Genomic DNA, 21,024 nt, shown 5'->3' with positions numbered 1-21,024 from the left:
ATAACCTAATTCCACAATCCTAAGGCCACATTCATGATTCATTTCTTTTTTCTAAAGTTTTTCTAACTTCATTCCACTTCAATTTTTTCTCTTTCTCGTTTATAAGAGAGAATTCTAGCATAATAATTAAAATCCAGAAATTCATGGCCAAAATCCAAGACTTTATACCTTTCTTCATCACTTTACACTAGGAAATCCAACTAAGAAAAATTAATATATCCACCATGATCAAAACTAGAGTTTTTAAGGAACAAGGAATGGAAATCTAGTTAGATAGGTAAATTAAACTATCTCAAAGAAGAAATTTAAATAGAAACTAATGAAATTATTTCTTTTCACTCGAACCTGACCTTGAATGAGTTTGGAATAAAAAATAATGCTTAAGTTTAAAAACTGCTACTATAGCCCTTAGCCCAATACAACAGCCCGATTCCCACAAAGTGGCATCGCTATAATGGTATCTACCTATAGCGACGCTGAATAAACCTAACTCAAGCTATAGTGAAAGAATTCTTGCTATAGCGGGACTACGATATAGCATGACAACTTCCTGCTATAGAGAGACAGCGATAGCAGCCCGCCCCTTGCTATAGCGCGGTAGCTGAGGCTGTGAGTTTTGTAAACTTTTAGGTTTTTTTAATTTATGATATATTCTCAGATTTCAACCTCCTAAAGTATTCCCTTTACATCAACTGCTATATTCAGAGTTCTACTAATACAAATTCAATTTTGAATATTTTGAATGTCTTTATGAATTCAAGTATTTCTCCTTTCTCTCTACCCTAATCTCTTAGCTAACACACTATGATCTTAAAATATAGAATAATTAATCTATCCATTATCGAATTTATCTAGACCATACCATACCTAAAATTTGTTCAAGACTGTCCTAACCTAAAAATTTTAACACTTCATTCGGGGAGAATCTTAATCCAAATTTTTGCATGCTAAGCTATACAATGATAATGGATAGAGTCGTTACATATAGTAAAATGACTCCTATTATTTATTATTTCTTAAGGTGTGTGCCAAGTTAATAGTGAACAAAATTGTTGGATGGAGGAAGTAATCATTAGTTTAAAAATCAAGAGAGCATTAATTATTATTTTTTAACTTTACCTTTACATTAATTATTCTAAAACTAAGAGGCATGTAAATAGATAATGATTAAAGAATTAATAAGGAATATACTAGTCAAATTACACTCCTAATTAATTAGTTCTTAAGAAAATTATGCAAAATCTAAACCTACCAGCTATTTTGAGACGAAGAGAGTACTTTTCATTTTTTTTAAAATCAAACTATAAGTAGTTGTCTATTTTTATTTTTATTTTTAGTCATATTATGGATAAATATTAATATAATGTAAAGATAACAAGTATTAAATAGAGAGAGTACGGAACTGAAATTTGCTCTCAAATTTAAAAAGTGATGATTCTATGCCTTGTAATTAAAGTGTAATCAAAATAAGTTTAGTGCAAAAAATAAGTGCACTATGCTTTTTTTTAAAACTATTGGAAACGAATTGGGGTGACATCGTTAACAGCGGAAAATGCACTTTTTTGTGCACTATCTTTTTTTTCCACATACAATGAATAATTAATAGTGTATTATGCATTATTAATTATTCTTTGTATGTGGAAAAAAAGAATAGTGCACAAAAGAGTGCATTTTTTTACTGTTAATGGCGTCACCCCAATCCATTTTCAATCCGTTAAGAAAAAAAAAGTTTAATTCATTTATTTTGTGCACTAAGTCTATTTTAGTTACACTCTAATATCAAGGCATAAATTTGTCACTTTTTAAATTTGAGGGCATATTTCAATTTCATATTTAAATAGAAATTAGTAATGAATAGATACTCTTATTTAAAATATGAAAATAAAAAATATGACATGTATTTAGAAATGAAGAGAGTATTTTATTAATGGACATAAAATAAGTTAAACTAAATCTCATCTGGGACTGAAGCCACTTATTTTCGAATGTTGCCAGATAAATATTCTCTTATTATATAAGTCAATAATACCAAGTACCAACATAACATTATTAAATTATACCTAAAGCTATCTAAATGATACCATCCAATGGTACTTTCTCCTCTTTGTCACCAAGGACCAACAGAACATTAATAAATAGTACCAAAAGCTATCTAAATGGAATCATCCAATGGTAATTTCTCCTCTTTGTGAAAACACGTGGAAACATTATTGTTAAGCATGTATGTTATAAAAGTGAAAAAATACAAAACTTTACTAGAATAAGGCCACTCAATCTTTCCTACAACACACATTCCTATTACTCTCACTTTCATCTCCACTCTCCACCTACCCAATCACTCCTTTATGGCGGCATGGCTTTATCTTGTCTCCACCATCAACCTCCATCTCTGTCCCAATTGACACCCAAAAAATTGAAAACATGTCATCAATTTAGATATTTTTCTTCAAGGCTCTGTATCAACTCTCGTTTCTTCTCATTCAGCAATCACCATTAGCTACCATAAAGTTTCCATTAAATTCACCATCTCATATTGCTCAGAGGCGTCTTCTTTGATTGTTGTGGATAAGAAACCATCTGATATAACCAAAGTTTGACTCTTCTTGCCTAGCAAAGGCCAATGGCTGCTGACTCCCTCAATCTTCTCGAGGTATACGAATTTCTTCATCGATTTACCTTGTAAACTATAATTAAATGTTGGACTTTACTTGTTTATATTTTTGTTTATTAATTATAGAATTGTCAGCTATCAGTTAAGCAGGTGAATCCACAGAAGTTTGTTGCACAAGTTCCATAGGTATGTGGCATTTCTACTTTTTCAATAATTGCTAAATGTTCAGAATGTGAATTTTAAATTAGCTATTTGAATTTAATTAGAATGTAAGGTTCGGGGAGGGAAATGTAGATGTTAGATAGTAATGAAGAATATAGGTGTTTCCTTCTCTGTGTAGATAGATATATTACCTTAAATTGTGTGTGATTTAAATAAACTCTTTTTTAACTCATAAGTTTTTTGGTAGTTACAATATAACTCATCTGCTTCTGTGCTGTACTATGTGTTTGTTTGATATCTCGTAACTTGAGCCGGGGGTCTTTCGGAAACAGCCTTTCTACTTCATCAGAGGTAGAGGTATGGACTGCGTACATCTTACCCCCCCAGACCCCACAAAGTGGGAATACACTGGGTTTGTTGTTGTTGTTGTACAATATATCTCGATTTGATTTCTTTCACATGCGTTATGATATTATATTGTACATGTGAGGGGAAATATATTAAGGATTGTGATATCTAATATTTGACCGTTTTATATTTTGTGAATGCTCTCATTTGAACATTGAATTTTTCTGGATTATGTCTTTGGAATCTAGAGCTTACATTTCAGGCAAACACATGATTTACTTGAGTTACATGGAAAATTTTCTTTGTTATAGATATTCAATCTGAAAGTTTGATATCATCTTATACTTATAATATTATATATGTTTATTTTATGGCAAGTTGGATAGATGAATTTACTATACATATCAACCATGAGATTTTCGGTGACATCTGTATTGGCATGAAGCTTAGCATCATGATGAACAGGCCCAGCAAGTGTTTCATTTAGTTTAAAGGTTCTATTCAGTTTTACTGTGCTCACACTGTTTATATGTGTTTCCTCCTTCTTTTATCTATAGAATTTGTCACTTTTTGTTGTCAGAATCTACTTGCTACAAAACTTTTAGCTGCAGTTATGTTTGTTTTCCGATCTTTAAACATTTTTGACATGTATGTCTACAATTTTGCCTTAATTGGATATTGCTTCTTGAAAATTAATACTTAAGTGCGCCATTGTGTTTTGGATTTTGGTTCTATAAATGGGTATGTATGAATTAAAATGAGAATTCTCTCAAATTTGATTTGCTATACACACATGTCTATAATTTTGCCTTAATTGGATATTGTTGTTTGAAAATCAATACTTAGGTACGCCATTGGTATTTGAAATTTTAGTTCTGTAAATTGGTATGTATAGATTATAAAATAAGACTTCTCTCGAATTTGGTTTGCCCTCACTGTGAATATCTGATTCCTATAAATGACTTTCACTTTTATGTTGTTGGTATACATTGATGCACCTAAGGTGTTTGGAGAAAAGAAAACCATTTGTAAAACAGAAGGAAGAGAAAATAATTAATGTAGGAAAACAAGTTGTTAAACCAAAGCCTCTACCTAAGGATTGGGAATCAATGAACATAACAGAAAAGGCATTAGAAATGTACATGGGAGAACAGGGACTTTTGTTTTGTCTAAACAAGTTTGCTTATGCTTTTATTTTATTATAATTGGAGGTTGAGTACTCTTTTGACCTATAGTCCTGCACTTTACCTTTATCAATTGGATACTTCTACTCCTCTTTCTCATAAATCTATGTTTAAAGGTTCGGGTGAGAAACCTTGATCATTACAAAGTTCAAGTTGAAGATGATATCAAGAAAATTTTCCAATTTTCCTCTATTTACTTTAGTCTAAATTTTACTGTCTTGTATGTAACTTGATAAAGTTAACAAATTTAAGCAAATAAACATGCCACAACACATTCAGTCATTTTCTCTACTAATACCCAATTGTCTAACTCTTCTTGCCCATTTTTTTGTACTACCACCTTGCAGTACATATGGCCTAAAAATACAGCATCGATCGGATAAAAACAGACACTCCTGATTGGATATGCAAAGTTTAAATCGTTGACATGATTCGAGAGAGAAATCTCCTAAGAAGAAAATTCAATTTCAAAATCTCATTTTAGAGAATGAACAGGTACTCTCACCTATATAGTCATCATCTATACTATCCTGCACTTGGTTATATTATTTACCTATATCTTACGGAGGAGTATAATTTTATAGGGCCAACAAATTAGAGCGGTTGTGTAGGGCGATATATTTCTTTATTAACTAATCTCTAGATTATTAATACCTACATCAGTCTCAATAGCTATCAAGTAGAATAGATCTGGTTTTAGGTAATGGAATCAATGCCGGAAAAATGAACTTTGGAAAATCTCTATTAGTTCCAAGTGTTCAAGAGCTTTCCAAACATAACCTTACCAATATTTTAGCCAGGTATGTCCATCCAGGATAGAAATCTCCAACAGTATCTGCCGGAGCAGTTGTAATTGTAGTCAAAGATTGGGATTTTTTATCTATCATTTTACATTTTAATTACTATAGTGTGCGGACCAAATTTCATGTAGCTTGATTAATTCTACATTAAAGGATACTTACCACCTCCCTCTGTTATTTAACGTTCTTGAAAATAAGTTTTATAGATAAAGATTGGACTTTTATTTTAGAAAAAACTTCGCCCTCTATTCGTTTGATGATGTGCATTTGTTATACTCCTTGAGCATATTTATTTCTCTTTTTCTCTCTTTAGTTTTGGATAATTTAATTCTTCTTGGTGTGTATTGTGATATAGGTCAAACCACTTTAAAAAATTTAGATTATCTAACTAATTTGTGAATTATTTGTAGTATGAGCTCATATCTTTCTGTAATATTCTGAAAATTGACATCCACGTGGACCTATACTGCCTCTGTAGTTTTTGATAACTTTAGTTGCCTTCGGTTCATCTCTTTGGACCTATATTTATGATCAACATCTGTGCTATAGTGCCTTTTTGTATCAATTTATTGGTTTTCTTTAAATTAATTTATTGGTTTTTCTATTGATATGAAGATTGCATACGATTTGTGTTTCAAAAGTTTTTTGCTTGAATATCGCTGATCTTGGTATTTTTAGTCATTTTTTTTTCAGCTTCCAAGAACAAACTTAGTTCCCTACACTCTTCTATCTATTCTTAATATTAAAATCTCCACAAGAGTTCGATGAAAGGACAAGAAAACTGATGCATTTGATATATGGACCATAAGTCTTTCAAGTATGAAGTCAAATGATCACCTGTTCAGTAGATAAAACTAGACCTATAAATTTGAACAAGCCTTTCAAATGTTATAGAACTATGACAAAGTAGTGGGATTACTGTAAGGCCCTGAATCTGGTACTCGAAACGTTATACGATGCTAACAATCTCGAAGGACCACTAGCCAGCCCATGACTGATATCTGTACTGAGAACTGCACAACATACTGTATAAATATGGAATAAAAGGATGAAAGGCTATAAGGTTCAAATATCTAATAAAGCATAACATCTGAATAATATGGTATCACTACACCAAAACTAAAATAACTGTCTGAACATTCTATAGTCTGAAAGCCTGTAAACTATATGAATGAGCAGTTAATAGGATATGTCCCCAACTAAATCCAACTTCTAAAATAAACTAAGTACTGAAAGAATGAAATAATTAGCTAATAACATCCTCGAATGATGAGGACTCACTACCAGTCTGTCTGCTGAACGTTTGATCTACTAAGGGTGCTTTAGATCTCGTGCTTTTGAACCTATGGTATAAAACACCATAGCATAAATATGTCAGTACGATTGAATGTACTGGTATGCAAGTGAGGTAGGCTGAATGCAAGAGGTTTATATGCATAAACAATACTAACTGACTGAATAACATGAGCATGAGAATACATGCATGAATACGTGAACTGTAACTGACATCATGACATCACTGAATGTGAATACTGATAACATAAGTTTCGTATAACTGATATACTATTATCTGAATGACTTTGTCTGACAGTTTTATTTCTGATTGAACTAACTGAGCTCCGTACTAAATTGGGTGATTGTATCTGACAGTCCTGAATTCTGTAGAACTATCTGAGTTCTATTACTGATATTGAGATTAAGACTGTAACTGTGGGAAGTAGTCATCTAACCCACATGTACCAAATAAGATAATATAATTGAGTTGGGGTCCAATCTATAACCCTAATTGGAAGAGTGTCAATACCGCACCACTGGTAAGGATAAGCTGTGAGTAATCCCTCATCTAATAGGTACTCTAAGGAGAATGGTGGGACCCTTATCTAATAGGCTAAGTCACCTGATAAACCCTTATCTAACATGTTAAATGTCTCTACCTGCACTGGCTACGTAGTTCTGGAGTGCAAGGATTGCTTCTAAGAATCACACCCTTTACTCGTATGTGAGTTCCCATTCTTGGGCTCACTCGGTGCTAAATTCTACTTTCATCTAATTAGAAACTGAATTAATTATACTGACCTAACTAGACTGAGTTCACTGAGTTCCATTGACAAATGAAATATTACTGAGATCTGATAACTGACTGAGATCACTGAGATTACAGAGTTTTCCTGAGTTATGGACTGACTAAATTCTACTAAACATGGCTTGACTGAGAGTATCTTGAAAACTGACACTGGCTCTAGGCACACAGCTAAATTATCGGGTACAAGTACCCTCAGGACTCGGTAGCATGAAACTGATAAGACATGACACTTCCTGGACTCACAACCATAATCAACAATCCCTAATACAATTATTTGGGAATTTCATGAGGCACTTGATTATCATGGTTTGGTACATGAATAGGAATGCATATAAACATGTCATAATTTCATAGGGCTAATCTCATAAACAATCCATCAAAAAATTTCAATGCATAATAATAACATTGAAGTAATTTTGAACATAAGGGTAAAGCATGGGTTCATCAATTTGGTCATAATTGAGTCGTAAAGCATGATTCTTGTTCTCTTGGGAATTTTATCAAACACATTGCATGCATAACCTTAGGTTTAGGCATATACACTAGTTCATACATCATGGTTTCTTTAATCAACTCAATTTAAAAGTTTCCAAACCACGTACTATCATAATTTCATGAAAAGTACATAAAGACTCCAACTTGTGATTCATACAACCACATCAACATAATTAAAATCAACCCACCACATAAAAATCACAATTCATGAGTTTAAAATAGGATTCTTGAGCTTTATGGGTTAAAGAAACCTATGAATCAACACTTTACATACCTGGGTGGATGATTTCTTGAAGATTGGTGGAGAAAAGCTTAAATTCTTTACTTTGGATTAAACACCTAGGGTTTCTTATTCTTGGGTATTGATATTTGATTGAAACTCTAATTTGGTGTTATGTATGAATAAAAAAGTTATGAGCTCTGTTCTGGTATAATTAGGGATTAAAACAGGTGGAAAAAGATCCAAATACCGTTTTAAAAATGGCTTAAAAATTGCTGATCAGAAGTGGTGGAGGTTTGGGTAATGGTCCATTGCTGGCTCGATGGTCCGTCGGTCCATCCCATCGTACTTGTCCAAAACCTAAACCTTTTGCCTTGTCTGTGATGGTTTGGGCGACGATCCATCGATCCTGACCATTGCACTTGGCCAGAAGATAGGTTCACTGCCTTAGACTTGACGACTTGGGCGACGGTCCATTGCTAGCTCGATGGTCCGTCGTCCTGACCGTCCCTTTTGGGCAGTTTAGATAGTTCTATATAAAACATCCATAACTTCTTACTCCGATACTAGATTTGGACAAAATTGGTATCATTGGAAAGCTAATTCAATTTACCATATGATAAGAAGTCAAAATTAAGGAAATTCTAGTCTATTTAAAGATTAATAATTTATAACATCATCACTAAATCTTTTGGAGACTAGATTTGACTTAAAGAAAGTTTGGGGTATTACAATATCTTCCCCTTGGGAACATTCATCCTCAAATTGGACTGACTATACTGGGAAAGCTGATAGACTGATCCTACTCAAGGGATGTGAAAAATTGGACATATCTATATGACTGGAACTTCTTATATACTGAAATCTCATACTGAATATGCTTGTCTGATGCATGGATATCTAACGAATAGTCTTCATGAATGCATGACTGAAATTACTGAGAAGCTGAGTTTCTTGTGATGAGAATGCATATCTGATGCATAAATACGTGACTAAGATGATACTTGAACATATGACTGGATATGCAAGGATATTTGATACCAAGTTTATAACTGAAATCTGAACATGAAATTGAATAAGCTTAAGGAAAACTATTACCTTGGGTTGAGTCTGAGTTTGCGGAGAAGAGGTGAGGATACTTGGTCTGCATGTCTACTTCTACTTCCTAAGTAGCTCCCTTAACGGACTAATTCCGCCAAAGAACTTTGACTAGAGGGGCTTCTTTTTTCTCAATCTATGAGTCTGGTAATCAAGAATTTAGACTGCGATCTCTTCGAAAGAAAGGTTATTCTAAATGTCTAAGACCTCTACCGGGACTACAACTGTTGGGTCACCTATGCACTTATTTAGCAAGGAGACATGGAACACTGGATGAACTGAGGCTAGATCTGAAGGCAATTTGAGCTCATAAGCTACCATGCCAAAATAATTGAGAATTTTAAAGGGACCGACATATCGGGGACTGAGCTTTCCCTTCTTGCCAAACCACTTCACTCCCTTCATGGTGGAGATTTTCAAGTACATATAATCACTAATATCGAACTCAAGATCCTTTCTGTGTACATTTATGTATGATTTCTATCAGTTCTGAGCTATCTTAAGCCGTGTCCTAATCAATTAAACTTTCTCTAAGGTGTCTAATACAAAGTCAGGCCCTACTACTATAGCCTCACCTACTTCAAACCAACCGATTGGAGATTTGCACCTTCTACCATAGAGAGCTTCAAATAGAGCCATCTAAATACCAGAATGATAGTTGTTGTTGTATACAAACTCAATCAAAGGCAAGTGGTCATCCCAACTCCCCTTGAAATCAATTGCACACGCCCTTAGCATATCTTCCAAGGTCTAAATGGTCCTTTCTACTTGACCATCTGTCTAAGGATGAAAGGCTATACTGAGGTAAACTTGGGTACCAAGACCCTTTTGGAATGCTTTCCAAAAGTGAAAGGTGAATTGGGTACCTCTATCTGAAATAATAGACAGCGAAACATCGAGCAATCTAACCAACTCCCTAATATAGAGTCTGGCGTAATCCTCGACTGAATAAGAGGTAGGGACTGGAAGGAAATGAGCTAATTTAGCTATCCTATCTATAATGATCCAAACTGAATCATACTGACGATAAGTACGATGCAAACCCATCACAAAGTCCATGTTCACTTCTTTCCACTTCCAAGTAGAAATACTGAATTCTTGCATGGATCCACTAGGCTTTTGATGCTCTATCTTAACTCACTGACATGTAGAGCACTTAGCCATAAAATCTGCAACATCTCTATTCATCCCATTCCACTAATAGATCTCCTGCAAGTTGTGGTACATCTTAGTGGCCTCTAGATGAATAGAGCAGCGCGCACTATACGCTTCTGCAAGAATTTGTTGCCTCAACTCATCTGCATCCGGTACACACAGACGACCCTGACAATGTAAAACACTATCTCCCTCTTGGGAGAAAACCCCAACCTTTTGATCCTGACTGACTCTTTCAACTTAATAAGACTAGGATCTCTATCTTGCTTTTCTTTCACCTCAGATACTAGAGATGATTCTGAACAGTTTTGAACCCATTTACTACCTTCTGCTGAATCGACTAAACGGACACCTAGTCGGGTAAGTTGATGGACCTCCTGAGCTAACTTCTTCTAACTGTCCTCAACATGAGCAACACTACCCATAGACAGTCTACTGAGAGCGTCGGCCACTATATTGGCCTTGCACGGATGATAAAGGACACTCATGTCATAATCTTTCAAGAGCTCTAACCACCTGCTCTAATGGAGGTTAAGATCTTTCTGAGAGAATACGTACTAAAGGCTCTTGTGATTTGTGAATACATCTACATTAACACCGTATAAGTAATACTTCTAAATCTTCAAGGAAAAAACTACAGCTGATAACTCAAAATCATGAGGCTAATAATTCTTCTCATGGGGTTTAAGTTGTCTGGGCGTAGGGGATGACCTTACCATACTGCATAAGGACACAAACCAAACCCACTCTCGATGCATCACAGTACACTACGAACCCATCTGAACCATCTAGAAGGGCTAAAACTGAGGTTGAGGTGAGTCGATTCTTCAACTTCTGAAAACTCTTCTCGCAAGGATCTGACCACTGAAACTTGACTTTCTTCTAATTCAATTTGAACATTGGGGATGCAATAGAAGAAAATACCTAAACAAACCGTCTGTAATAGCCAGCCAAAAAAAAGAAACTCTTGACATTTGATGGAGAAATAGGGCGAGGCCAGTTTCTACTACTTCGGTCTTTAAAGAATCAAGTCTAATGCCATCACTAAAGACAATATGACCAAGGAATGCTACTGACCTTACCCAAAATTTACATATTAAATTCGGCAAACAGCTGATTATTTTTTACAGTCTGCAACATAATTCTGAGATGGTCTGCATGATCATGCTCACTACGGGAATAGATAAGAATATCATCTATGAAAACTATGATGAATATGTCCAAGTACTGCTTGAACACACGGTTCATCAAGTCCATGAAAGCTGCTGGGGCATTGGTAAGACCAAAGGACATGATGAAGAATTCGAAGTGACCATACCAAGTACAAAAAGCTTTTTTCAAAAAATCACATTCTTTGACCCTGAGCTGATGATAGCCTGATCTGAGGTCTAACTTAGAAAAATAGATGGCACCCTAAAGTTGATCAAACAAGTCATCGATTCTGTAAAGTGGATACTTGTTCTTAACGGTAATTTTATTGAGCTGATGTTAGTCTATACATATTCTGAGAGAACTATCTTTCTTGCACATGAATAAGACTGGTGCGCCCCACGAGGACACACTAGGTCTGATGAAACCCTTTTCTAGAAGATCCTTTAATTATTCATTCAATTCTTTGAGTTTTGTTGGTGCCATTCTGTATGGCGGAATAAATATAGGCTGAGTATCTGGAAAAAGATCAATGCCAAAGTCTATTTCCCTTTCAGGAGAAATTTCTGAAAGATTTTTGAGAAAGATATATGAATATTCTTTCACTACCGAGAATGATTCGAGACTGGGAGTTTTGGAACTAGAGTCCTTAACTCAAACAAGATGATAGACACATCCCTTAGATATCATTTTCCATGCCCAAAGATAGAAAAAAAACTGACCTCTGAAAACTGAAGTACTACCCCTCCACCCTAGGACAGGTTCATACAAAAATTTAAACTGGACCACTCTGTTTCTACAGTCGACTGTGGCATAACAGGAATGAAGCCAATATATACCGAGAATGATATCAAAATCAGTCATCTCTAATTCAACTAAGTCTACTGATATGACTTTCTGAAATATCATAACTGGACAGGTCCTGTATAGCTACCGGGCTATGATGGTTTTACCCACTAGGGTAGAGAATGAGAAGGGCTCTGCTAGAATTTTGGGACTGACTCTGAAATTAACTGTTGTATAGGGAGTAATAAAAGAAAAAGGATCTCCTAGATCTAGCAAAGCATAAACATGTATATGAATGATCGGTAACATACTAGTAACCACATCAGGAGAATTTTCCTAATTCTATCAAGACTGTAGAGCATAGAGTTTGTTTGGGCGTTGCCCACTGGTAGCACTAGAAGAGGCACCCTTGTGATTCGGGCGATCAGACTGAGCTGAAGGGCGATTACGCTGACCCTGAGGACCTGGCTAGGGATAATCTCTGACTCTGTGGCCTGGCTTGCCACATCTAAAGCAAATATCACTGCTGGCTCTGTAAGTACCCTGACGGTGCTTGCCACATGTCTGATAAAAAGGATAGGTTCGGGCACTACTATTACTGTCCTGGGACTTAAAGCCTAGCGCCCTATCTCTGTTATCGTTTCTAAATTTTGGTACTGGAGCACTGGCTGAGGAAGGAGCTGGAATGAATGACTTTGGGAAGAACTGATAATGATTTCCACCTCTGACTTAGTCTGACCAAAGTTGAAACTACCTGTCCTTACTCTCTTATTCTGTTTCTCTCTCATCTTAATCTTCTGCTCTTCTATCTGTTGAGCATGGATCATAAGCCTGGCTATGTCTATCTTACTAATCAACATTGCAGATCTGTACTCATTGACCACACTATCATTCAACCCAAAAATAAACTTACTCATCTTACCCCTACTGTCTGCCACTACATGAGGAGCATATCTATCTAATTGAGTAAACTTAAGAGAATACTCTTTCACTATCATGTTTCCCTACCTGAGGTTGATAAACTCTAACACCTTAGCTTCCATCAACTCTAAGAGAAAGAATCTATCAAGAAAACTAGTGGCAAACTCCTCCCACTCTATAGGCCCTGTGTCACCAACCCTCTCTGATTTCCACTGTTTAAACTATGTGTGAGCCATATCCTGTAATTGATATGTAGCTAGCTCAGTACTCCCAATGGATGACACTCCCATGATATTTGTAACCTTCTGAACCTGATCAAGGAATTCCTGAGGGTCCTCATCTAACTTAGACCCAAAAAGGGATGGAGGATTCATTCGGGTGAAGTCCCAAATCCTGGGTGCAGCTGAATAAGACACTGGTTGGCCAGAATAACAGTTGGTTGTTTATTCTGGGCAGCAACTAAATTAGCAAGAGTAGTCAATGCAGCTCTTTACTCTGTATGAGAAACATGTTCATCCAAGGGATCTGCTTAGACAGACTGAGGGGCTGACTGATTTCCATTTTTCTCTTGGGAGGAATATTCTATAGAAGAAAGGGAGAAATAAATTAGACTGAGAGTTAAATTTGAGTTCATTCTTGAAGACAACTAATTTTATCCCTCCCAAAGTCTAATTTATTCATTTTTAGTTCACCTTACTATGTGTCTAAGCCCATATAATTATATCCCACAAAAATACAAAAATAAACAAAAACAATACCTCTAACTAATCTATCTTATCCTAACAACCTACCCAATCAAAAGATTCCACCTTCCTACCCACTCACATTTTTATCCTCATAATAACAAACTAAAAGAAGGGGGACCACGGGTACACTTAACAAAAAGGACCCATTTTGTCACCATCTTCTTCTCCATATTTTTTGATATATACGTATAAAAAAGAACACTTCATTTTGGATAGGCACAGACACAACAATATATGCTCCTTTTTTTCTCTCATCTTCTAGATAAAAAGATCAACCATTAATAACATAGAAGAACTACTCTCAACGTCTCATTTCCCATACACACCAGCGTACCACCATCAATACACTAGCCAGATCCAAAACACACGTAGATCAAGGGAGAAAGATGCAGGAGAGATAGATGAAGAGAGATGAGAGTAAAACAGAATTGATTGGAGCAACAGAAAGAGCGAAACACTCATCAGAAATTCCCTAGATTAGTCACCGAAACCCACCTCTGTTTCTATCGTTACTGCTCTAGCGATTTTTCACCGGAGAACATCTCCGTTCACCCAAATTCGTTCAAATTTGATTGTTTTCTGTCAAAAACTTGCCTGAAATTCCAAAGTTCTGAAGGAAATAAGTACGGGTTTTCTCTATTCATTGCGTATTCTATTTTAGATTAGTGGAAAACAAAGTGGCGGGTGCTTATCAAAGCTGGGTTTCGTTGTTAGGGTCTGATTCGAGGTTGCTCGGTGCGGTTTTTATCTTTTTGATCAAGTGATACTTGATTTTGATCATCAATCGAGGTCCAGTTCTACTTTTCACTCATTTTATTTTATTATTTGTCATATTCGATGCATTGAATTGAATATTATGCGTTTTTTATCTTTATTGATGAATAATCTTTGTTTGATTCGTGGTTGGGTTCTTTGATTGTGGATGGTTTAAATGACAATCGTGAATCGGAGAAATTTGGTGTTAAAAGGCAATTTGGGTCGAAATTGAAAACTGATAAAAAGGGTGAATTTTAGTTTATTGTTGTTTTGTTTATTCGAAATAAATTGCAAGTTGGTGAATTTAATAGGATAACATTCTAGGCCAAAATCTTAATAGGAAAAAGTTTAGTTTGGGGTAAGCAAATTTATGGATTGTTGATTAATGTGGAATGTTTGTTGAATTACTCTCTTTTCTCACATTAGGAAGATGTATTCATTTAGCCGGGGAATACCCCGAGGTTTCATGCATTTAATCACCGGGAAATGCCCCAACGCATTATGTTGGTGAAGAAGGATCATGATGTAGGCCCGAGGCATCGGGTAAAGCACGGGAGCGTAGTTACGATTAGCGTAAGTTAGATAGGATTTATTTTTGTATTTTTATTTTGGACTGTATAAATTGGACTGGACGTCGTTCTTTGATTCATTTTTGTTTTGTTTGTTTGTTTGATTGTTTTACGTGTTTTTGTGTGGTTTGTACATTTGTAGTGTCAAAACTAGCCGATACGCTCCACCAAGCAATCGCGGTCGAACCACGGGATCGAGGGGTGCCTAACACCTTCCCCTCGGTCAACAGAATTCCTTAGCCGGAATCTTTGTTCACAAACCAGTTTAAAGAGTCAAATAGTTTTGAAAAGGATTTTTCAATGGTGACTTGGCACACCGGATTATGCCAAGTGGAGACTCTGAATAAAAAAATGTAAATAGTCCTTTTTCGAAATAAATTTTCATCTTTGTCACTTTAATAATAAAAACCCTTTCAAAACTTAAAACTAATATTTTGGAGTACGAAAAAGGGGTGTGACAATTCTCACAGGCACTACATGAATACTGAAAGAAAAGAAACTATTCCTAAAATATCTTATATCATCTTGTACATAAATATGGCGCGCAACACACCCATGCACAATACTCTACTAGATGTGGCTTTTAGACTTCTTAGGAAACTATTGAACCTTAAGCTCTGATACCAAGTTTGTAACACCCCGAATCTGCTACCCGAAATATTATACCGTGCTAACAATCCCGAAGGACCACTAGCCAACCCATGACTGATATCTGTACTGAGCACTGTACAACATACTGTATAAATGCAGAATAAAAGACTGAAAGTCCATAAGGTTCAAATATTTAATAAAGCATAACATCTAAATAATATGGTATCACCACACCAAAAATGAAATAACTCTCTGAACATTCTATAGTCTGAAAGCCTCTAAACTGTCTGAATAAGGAGTTCATGGGATATGTCCCCAACTAACTCCAACTGCTAAAATAAACTAAGTGCTGAAAGAATGAAATAATTAGATAATAACATCCTCGAATAATAAGGACTCACTGCTAGTCTATCTACTGAACGTCTGATCTACTAAAGGTGCTTTGGATCTCATTCTTTTGAACCTATGGTATAAAACACCATAGCCCAAATGTATCAATACGATTGAATGTACTGGTATGAAAGTAAGGCAGGCTAAATACAAGGGGTTTATATGCATGAACAATACTAACTGACTGAATAATATGAGTGTGAGAATACATGCATGAATACGTGAACTGTAACTGAGATCATAACATTATTGAATTTGAATACTGATAAAATCAGTTTCATATAACTGATATACTATTATCTGAATAACTTTGTCTAATAGTTTTATTTCTAATGGAACTAATTGAGCTCCGTACTAAACTGGGTAACTGTATCTGACAGTCCTGAATTCTGTAAAACTATCTGAGTTCTATTACTGAGACTGAGACTGAGACTATAACTGTGGTAAGTATTCATCTAACCCACATTCCCTAAATAAGATAATATAATTGAGTTAGGGTACAATCTATAACCCTAATTGGAAGAGTGTTAATACTGCACCACTAGTAAGGACAAGCTGTGAGTAATCCCTCATCTAACAGGTTCTCTAAGGATAATGGTGGGACCCTCATCTAACAGGTTAGGTTACCTTATCAACCCTCATATAACAGGTTAGATGTCTCAACATATGCTGGCTATGTAGTTTTAGAGCGCAAGGATTGCTTTTAAGAATCACACCCACTACTCGCAAGTGAGTTCCTATACCTGGGCTAACTCGGTGTTGAATCCTAATCCCATATAATTAGATATTGAATTAATTATACTGAACTGATTAGATAGAGTTCACTGAGTTCTGTTGACTAACAGAATATTACTGAGATCTGCTAAACTGACTGAGATTACTGAGTTTTCTTGAGTCATGAGACTGACTAAATTCTACTGAACATGACTTGACTGAGATTATCTTAAAAACTAATACTTGCTCTAGGAACATAGCTAAATTATTGGGTACAGGTACCCCCAGGACTCAATAACATAAAACTGATAAGATATGACACTTCCTGGACTCACAACCATAATCAACAATCCCTAATACAATCATTGGGGAATTTTATTAGGCGAGTGATTATCATGGTTTGGTACATGAATAAGAATGCATATAAACATATCATAATTTCATAGGGCTAATCTCATAAACAATCCATCAAACAATTTCAATGCATAACAATAACATGGAAGTCATTTTGAACATAAGGGTGAAGCATGGGTTCATCAATTTGGTCATAATTGAGTCCTAAAGCATGATTCTTGTTCTTTTGGGCATTTTGTCAAACACATTGCATGCATGACCTTAGGCTTATGCACATGCACTAGTTCATAGATCATGGTTACTTTAATCAACTTAATTTAAAAGTTTCCAACCCACATAGTAGCATAATTTCATGAAAAGTACAAAGAGACTCCAACTTGAGATTCATACAACCACATCAAAATAATTAAAATCAACCCACCACATGGAAATCACAATTCATGAGTTTAAAATGGGATTCTTGAGCTTTATGGGTGAAAAAAACCTATGAATCAACACTTTACATACCTAGGTGGATGATTTCTTGAAGATTGATAAAGGAAAGCTTAAATTCTTGACTTGGGATTAAACACCTAGAGTTTTTTGTTCTTGGAGATTGATATTTGAAAGAAACCCTAATTTGGTATTGTAGATAAATAAAGAAGTTATGGGTTCTAGTATAATTAGGGGTTAAAACGGGTGGAAAATAACCCAAATACCCTTTTAAAATGGCATAAAAATCACCAATCAGAAGTGGCGACAATTTGGGTGATGGTCCATCGATCCATCCCATCGTACTTGGCCAGAACCTGAACTTCCTGCCTCGTCTGCGATGGTCCGTCACTAGCTCAATGTTTCATCGATCCTGACCGTCACACTTGGCCAGAAGATGGGTTCACTGCCTTAGTCACGATGGATTAGGCGACGGTTCATCGTTAGCTCGACGGTCCGTCCACCTAACCATCGCTTTTGGGTGGTTTCGATAGTTCTCCGTAAAATGTCCATAACGTTTTATTTCGATACCGGATTTGGACGAAATTAGTATCATTGGAAAGATAATTCAATTTCCCATATGATAAAAAATTAAAATTGGGAAAATTCTCTCTGATTTAAGCATTAATCATTTAGGAAGTCATCACTAACTCTTTTGGAGACTAGATTTGACTTAAAGAAAGTTTGGGGTATTACAATTACTATCCCATATAGAAAGAAAGATAAAAAAGTTAGTTCACTACAGCTATTTAAGAAAAAAATAAAGGAAATTGTGAAGATATGGGTCCTGGGATATTTCTTGTTGAGGAAGTCCATAAGATTACTGTCTTTGACATAAGAACAACAAATATAGATAGACATGCTAGGAATATTCTTGTGAGCGGGGAAGGGGAAGAAGGACGAATCGTGTTTACATCAATTGACCATGGCTACTGCTTTCCAGAGAATATCAGTTATGATTGTGTTTTTCCTTATAAATGTTGTTTGACAAATTAGATGATAAGAAATGCTACAAACTTGTGTTTGCTTCCTTGCGAATGGTTTTTCATTTTCATTAACTTGGTTATTGTGTATAGAAGTTCTTAGAACCCTGAAGGTAAAAATACACAACTGCATTTCTATGCCCTGTGGATACTTCTAATATTTTGATCTTGATTTCTCTGGTTTGGATCCAAATAATTTGTTCTTTACCTGGATGCATTGTTATAAATCAGATCTCAAGAAAGGTGCTTACCCTGTCGACGAGATTAATTTTTTCTTGGTATGATGTACCTGACAATAGGGTTAATAATGGTTTAACTATATATCGCCACTCCTATCTTTAGGTCCAGTTCCCACCTCTAAATTACATAAAAGTCCTTGAAATTTCTTAAGATCTGGTAATAGATTTGTCTTCTATTACTGATATATATGCTGATTTGTGATATTTTTCATTTAGATTGTATGATATAGATGCTAAAATTTGGTAATAGATTTATATTATATGTGAAAAATAACTTTTTATAAAGTGATTTGTTATATTTTTGCTTTAGATTGTATGATATCGATGTGAATCAGGTAACAGATTTGTGCTTCATCCGTGATATGTGAAAATTAGCATGTAGGTTTATAGTGGTTGAATAATGAATCTACTAATTGATAATGACCAATTCTTACCATCTTTCATTGGATATATGTAATTTGGCCAACATAAATTTCAATTTATTAAGTTTGCATTGAATAGTATCTCTGTCTATCTATTGGGTAGTAGCTGGTGTTTAATTGAGTAAATGTCACATTTGTAACCCCTGATTTGTGTGCTTTACTCAATTTCTCAAGAATCTTGGGAAAAAGAAGATTCAGATAAGCATTATTGTCATTGGCCATGTCGACTATGGAAAGTCTATCACTATTGGTCACTTGATTTACAAGCTTAGTGGCATTGACAAGCATGCCATTGAAAGGTTCGAGAAAGAAGCAACTAAGATAAACAAGAGGTCCTTTAAGTATGCTTGGGTGCTTGACAAGCCGAGGGCTGACAGTGAACGTGGTATTACCATTGTTATTGCCTTGGGGAAGTTTGAGACCACAAAGTACTGTTGCACTGTGATTGATTCCCCTAGAAAAAGGGATTTTATTTAGAACATGATTACTGCTATCTGCCAGGCTGACTGTGTTGTCCTCATTATTGATTCCACCACTGACTCTTTTGAAGCTGGTATCTTCAAAGATGGACAAATCCGTGATCGTACATTGCTTGCTTTCACCCTTGGTGGCAAGCAAATGATTTGTTGTTGTAACAAGGTCTCTTTTACTGATATTTTTTTATGTTAAAGTGAAATTTGATGTTGCATTACAATTAAAATACAATGTTGGACCCGTGCTAAGCACGGGCTTACCCATCTAGGCTACGTATAAGTTAGTAATTATGGCACATCCCTATTTCCTCTGTAAAAGTTAAGACTTTATACAATGCATCATTAATTAATTTGTGGCGAATAAGTTCACATGAGAATTATCTATTGAAGAAAAGATAAAACACAAAGAAAGGGGTGGCTCCTATTGTTTTTGAAAATAATATAATATAATTTCGTCTCACTTGATAATGCTTATGGTGAATGTTTTATTGTCCACGTAAGTTGATGATAAATTGTAAATACTTTGTAGAATAACTAGATATTTGGGGTCTGCTTTTACGGATTCAATATATATTATTTTTTATCTTAATTTTTATGACATAAATAAAATTTAGATTATTAATTATATTTTTAATATATTTTTATATATTTTAAGTTGTTAGCGACTGTAATTTACTATTTTAAGTTGTTATTTATCGTAATTTAGAATACTCTCCTTATCCAAACTTCTGTGACATTGATATTCAATTATATTTTAAAATAACTTAAATTTTTAATTATTATTATTTATAATATATTTTCTTCTATTTCAATTTAAGTGACATTAATATAATTTCGAGAGTGAACCAAATATCACGGTTGAAGTAGCGAAGCAGACATGTCTTAAACGACTCATAATAACTAATTAGAAGTGATATAACAAAATTGCTATAAAAAATACTTGTGAAACAAATTTAATTGGGTCTCATATAAGATGTGAAGTTAATTTAAGACATCAAGAGTTAATTTATTATTTTATATCTATTTTATCCTTTTTATTAAATATTATTATATTTTTAATACTTAGATGACTTATAATAATTAATTAGGGGTGATATTGTAAAATTACAATTAAAACAGTTGAAACAGACATATCATAAATATCCATTTTACTTTTTTTATTAAATATTATTAATTTTTTAATATGTAAATGACATATAATAATTAATTAGGAGCGATATAGTAAAATCACGAAGCAAACATGCATGTCAGCCAATACGTACGGTTGAAACAATAGAAGCAAACATGACATAAATAATTTTTTA

The 21,024-nt window shown here is 34.7% G+C and overlaps 1 long non-coding RNA gene across 1 annotated transcript; it reads left to right on the top strand.

Annotated features, from left to right (window-relative positions):
• Positions 1–2,200: 2,200 nt before the first annotated feature.
• Positions 2,201–20,100, top strand: LOC124895150. The gene is made up of 4 exons (XR_007051537.1): positions 2,201–2,650; positions 2,738–2,797; positions 4,653–4,800; positions 19,422–20,100. It is a non-coding gene; the product is annotated as an uncharacterized LOC124895150 (long non-coding RNA).
• Positions 20,101–21,024: the final 924 nt, after the last annotated feature.

This window comes from Capsicum annuum, unplaced genomic scaffold (genome assembly GCF_002878395.1).
Source record: "Capsicum annuum cultivar UCD-10X-F1 unplaced genomic scaffold, UCD10Xv1.1 ctg80192, whole genome shotgun sequence".
Lineage (NCBI taxonomy): Eukaryota > Viridiplantae > Streptophyta > Magnoliopsida > Solanales > Solanaceae > Capsicum > Capsicum annuum.
This window is presented reverse-complemented; position numbering and strand designations above follow the sequence as displayed.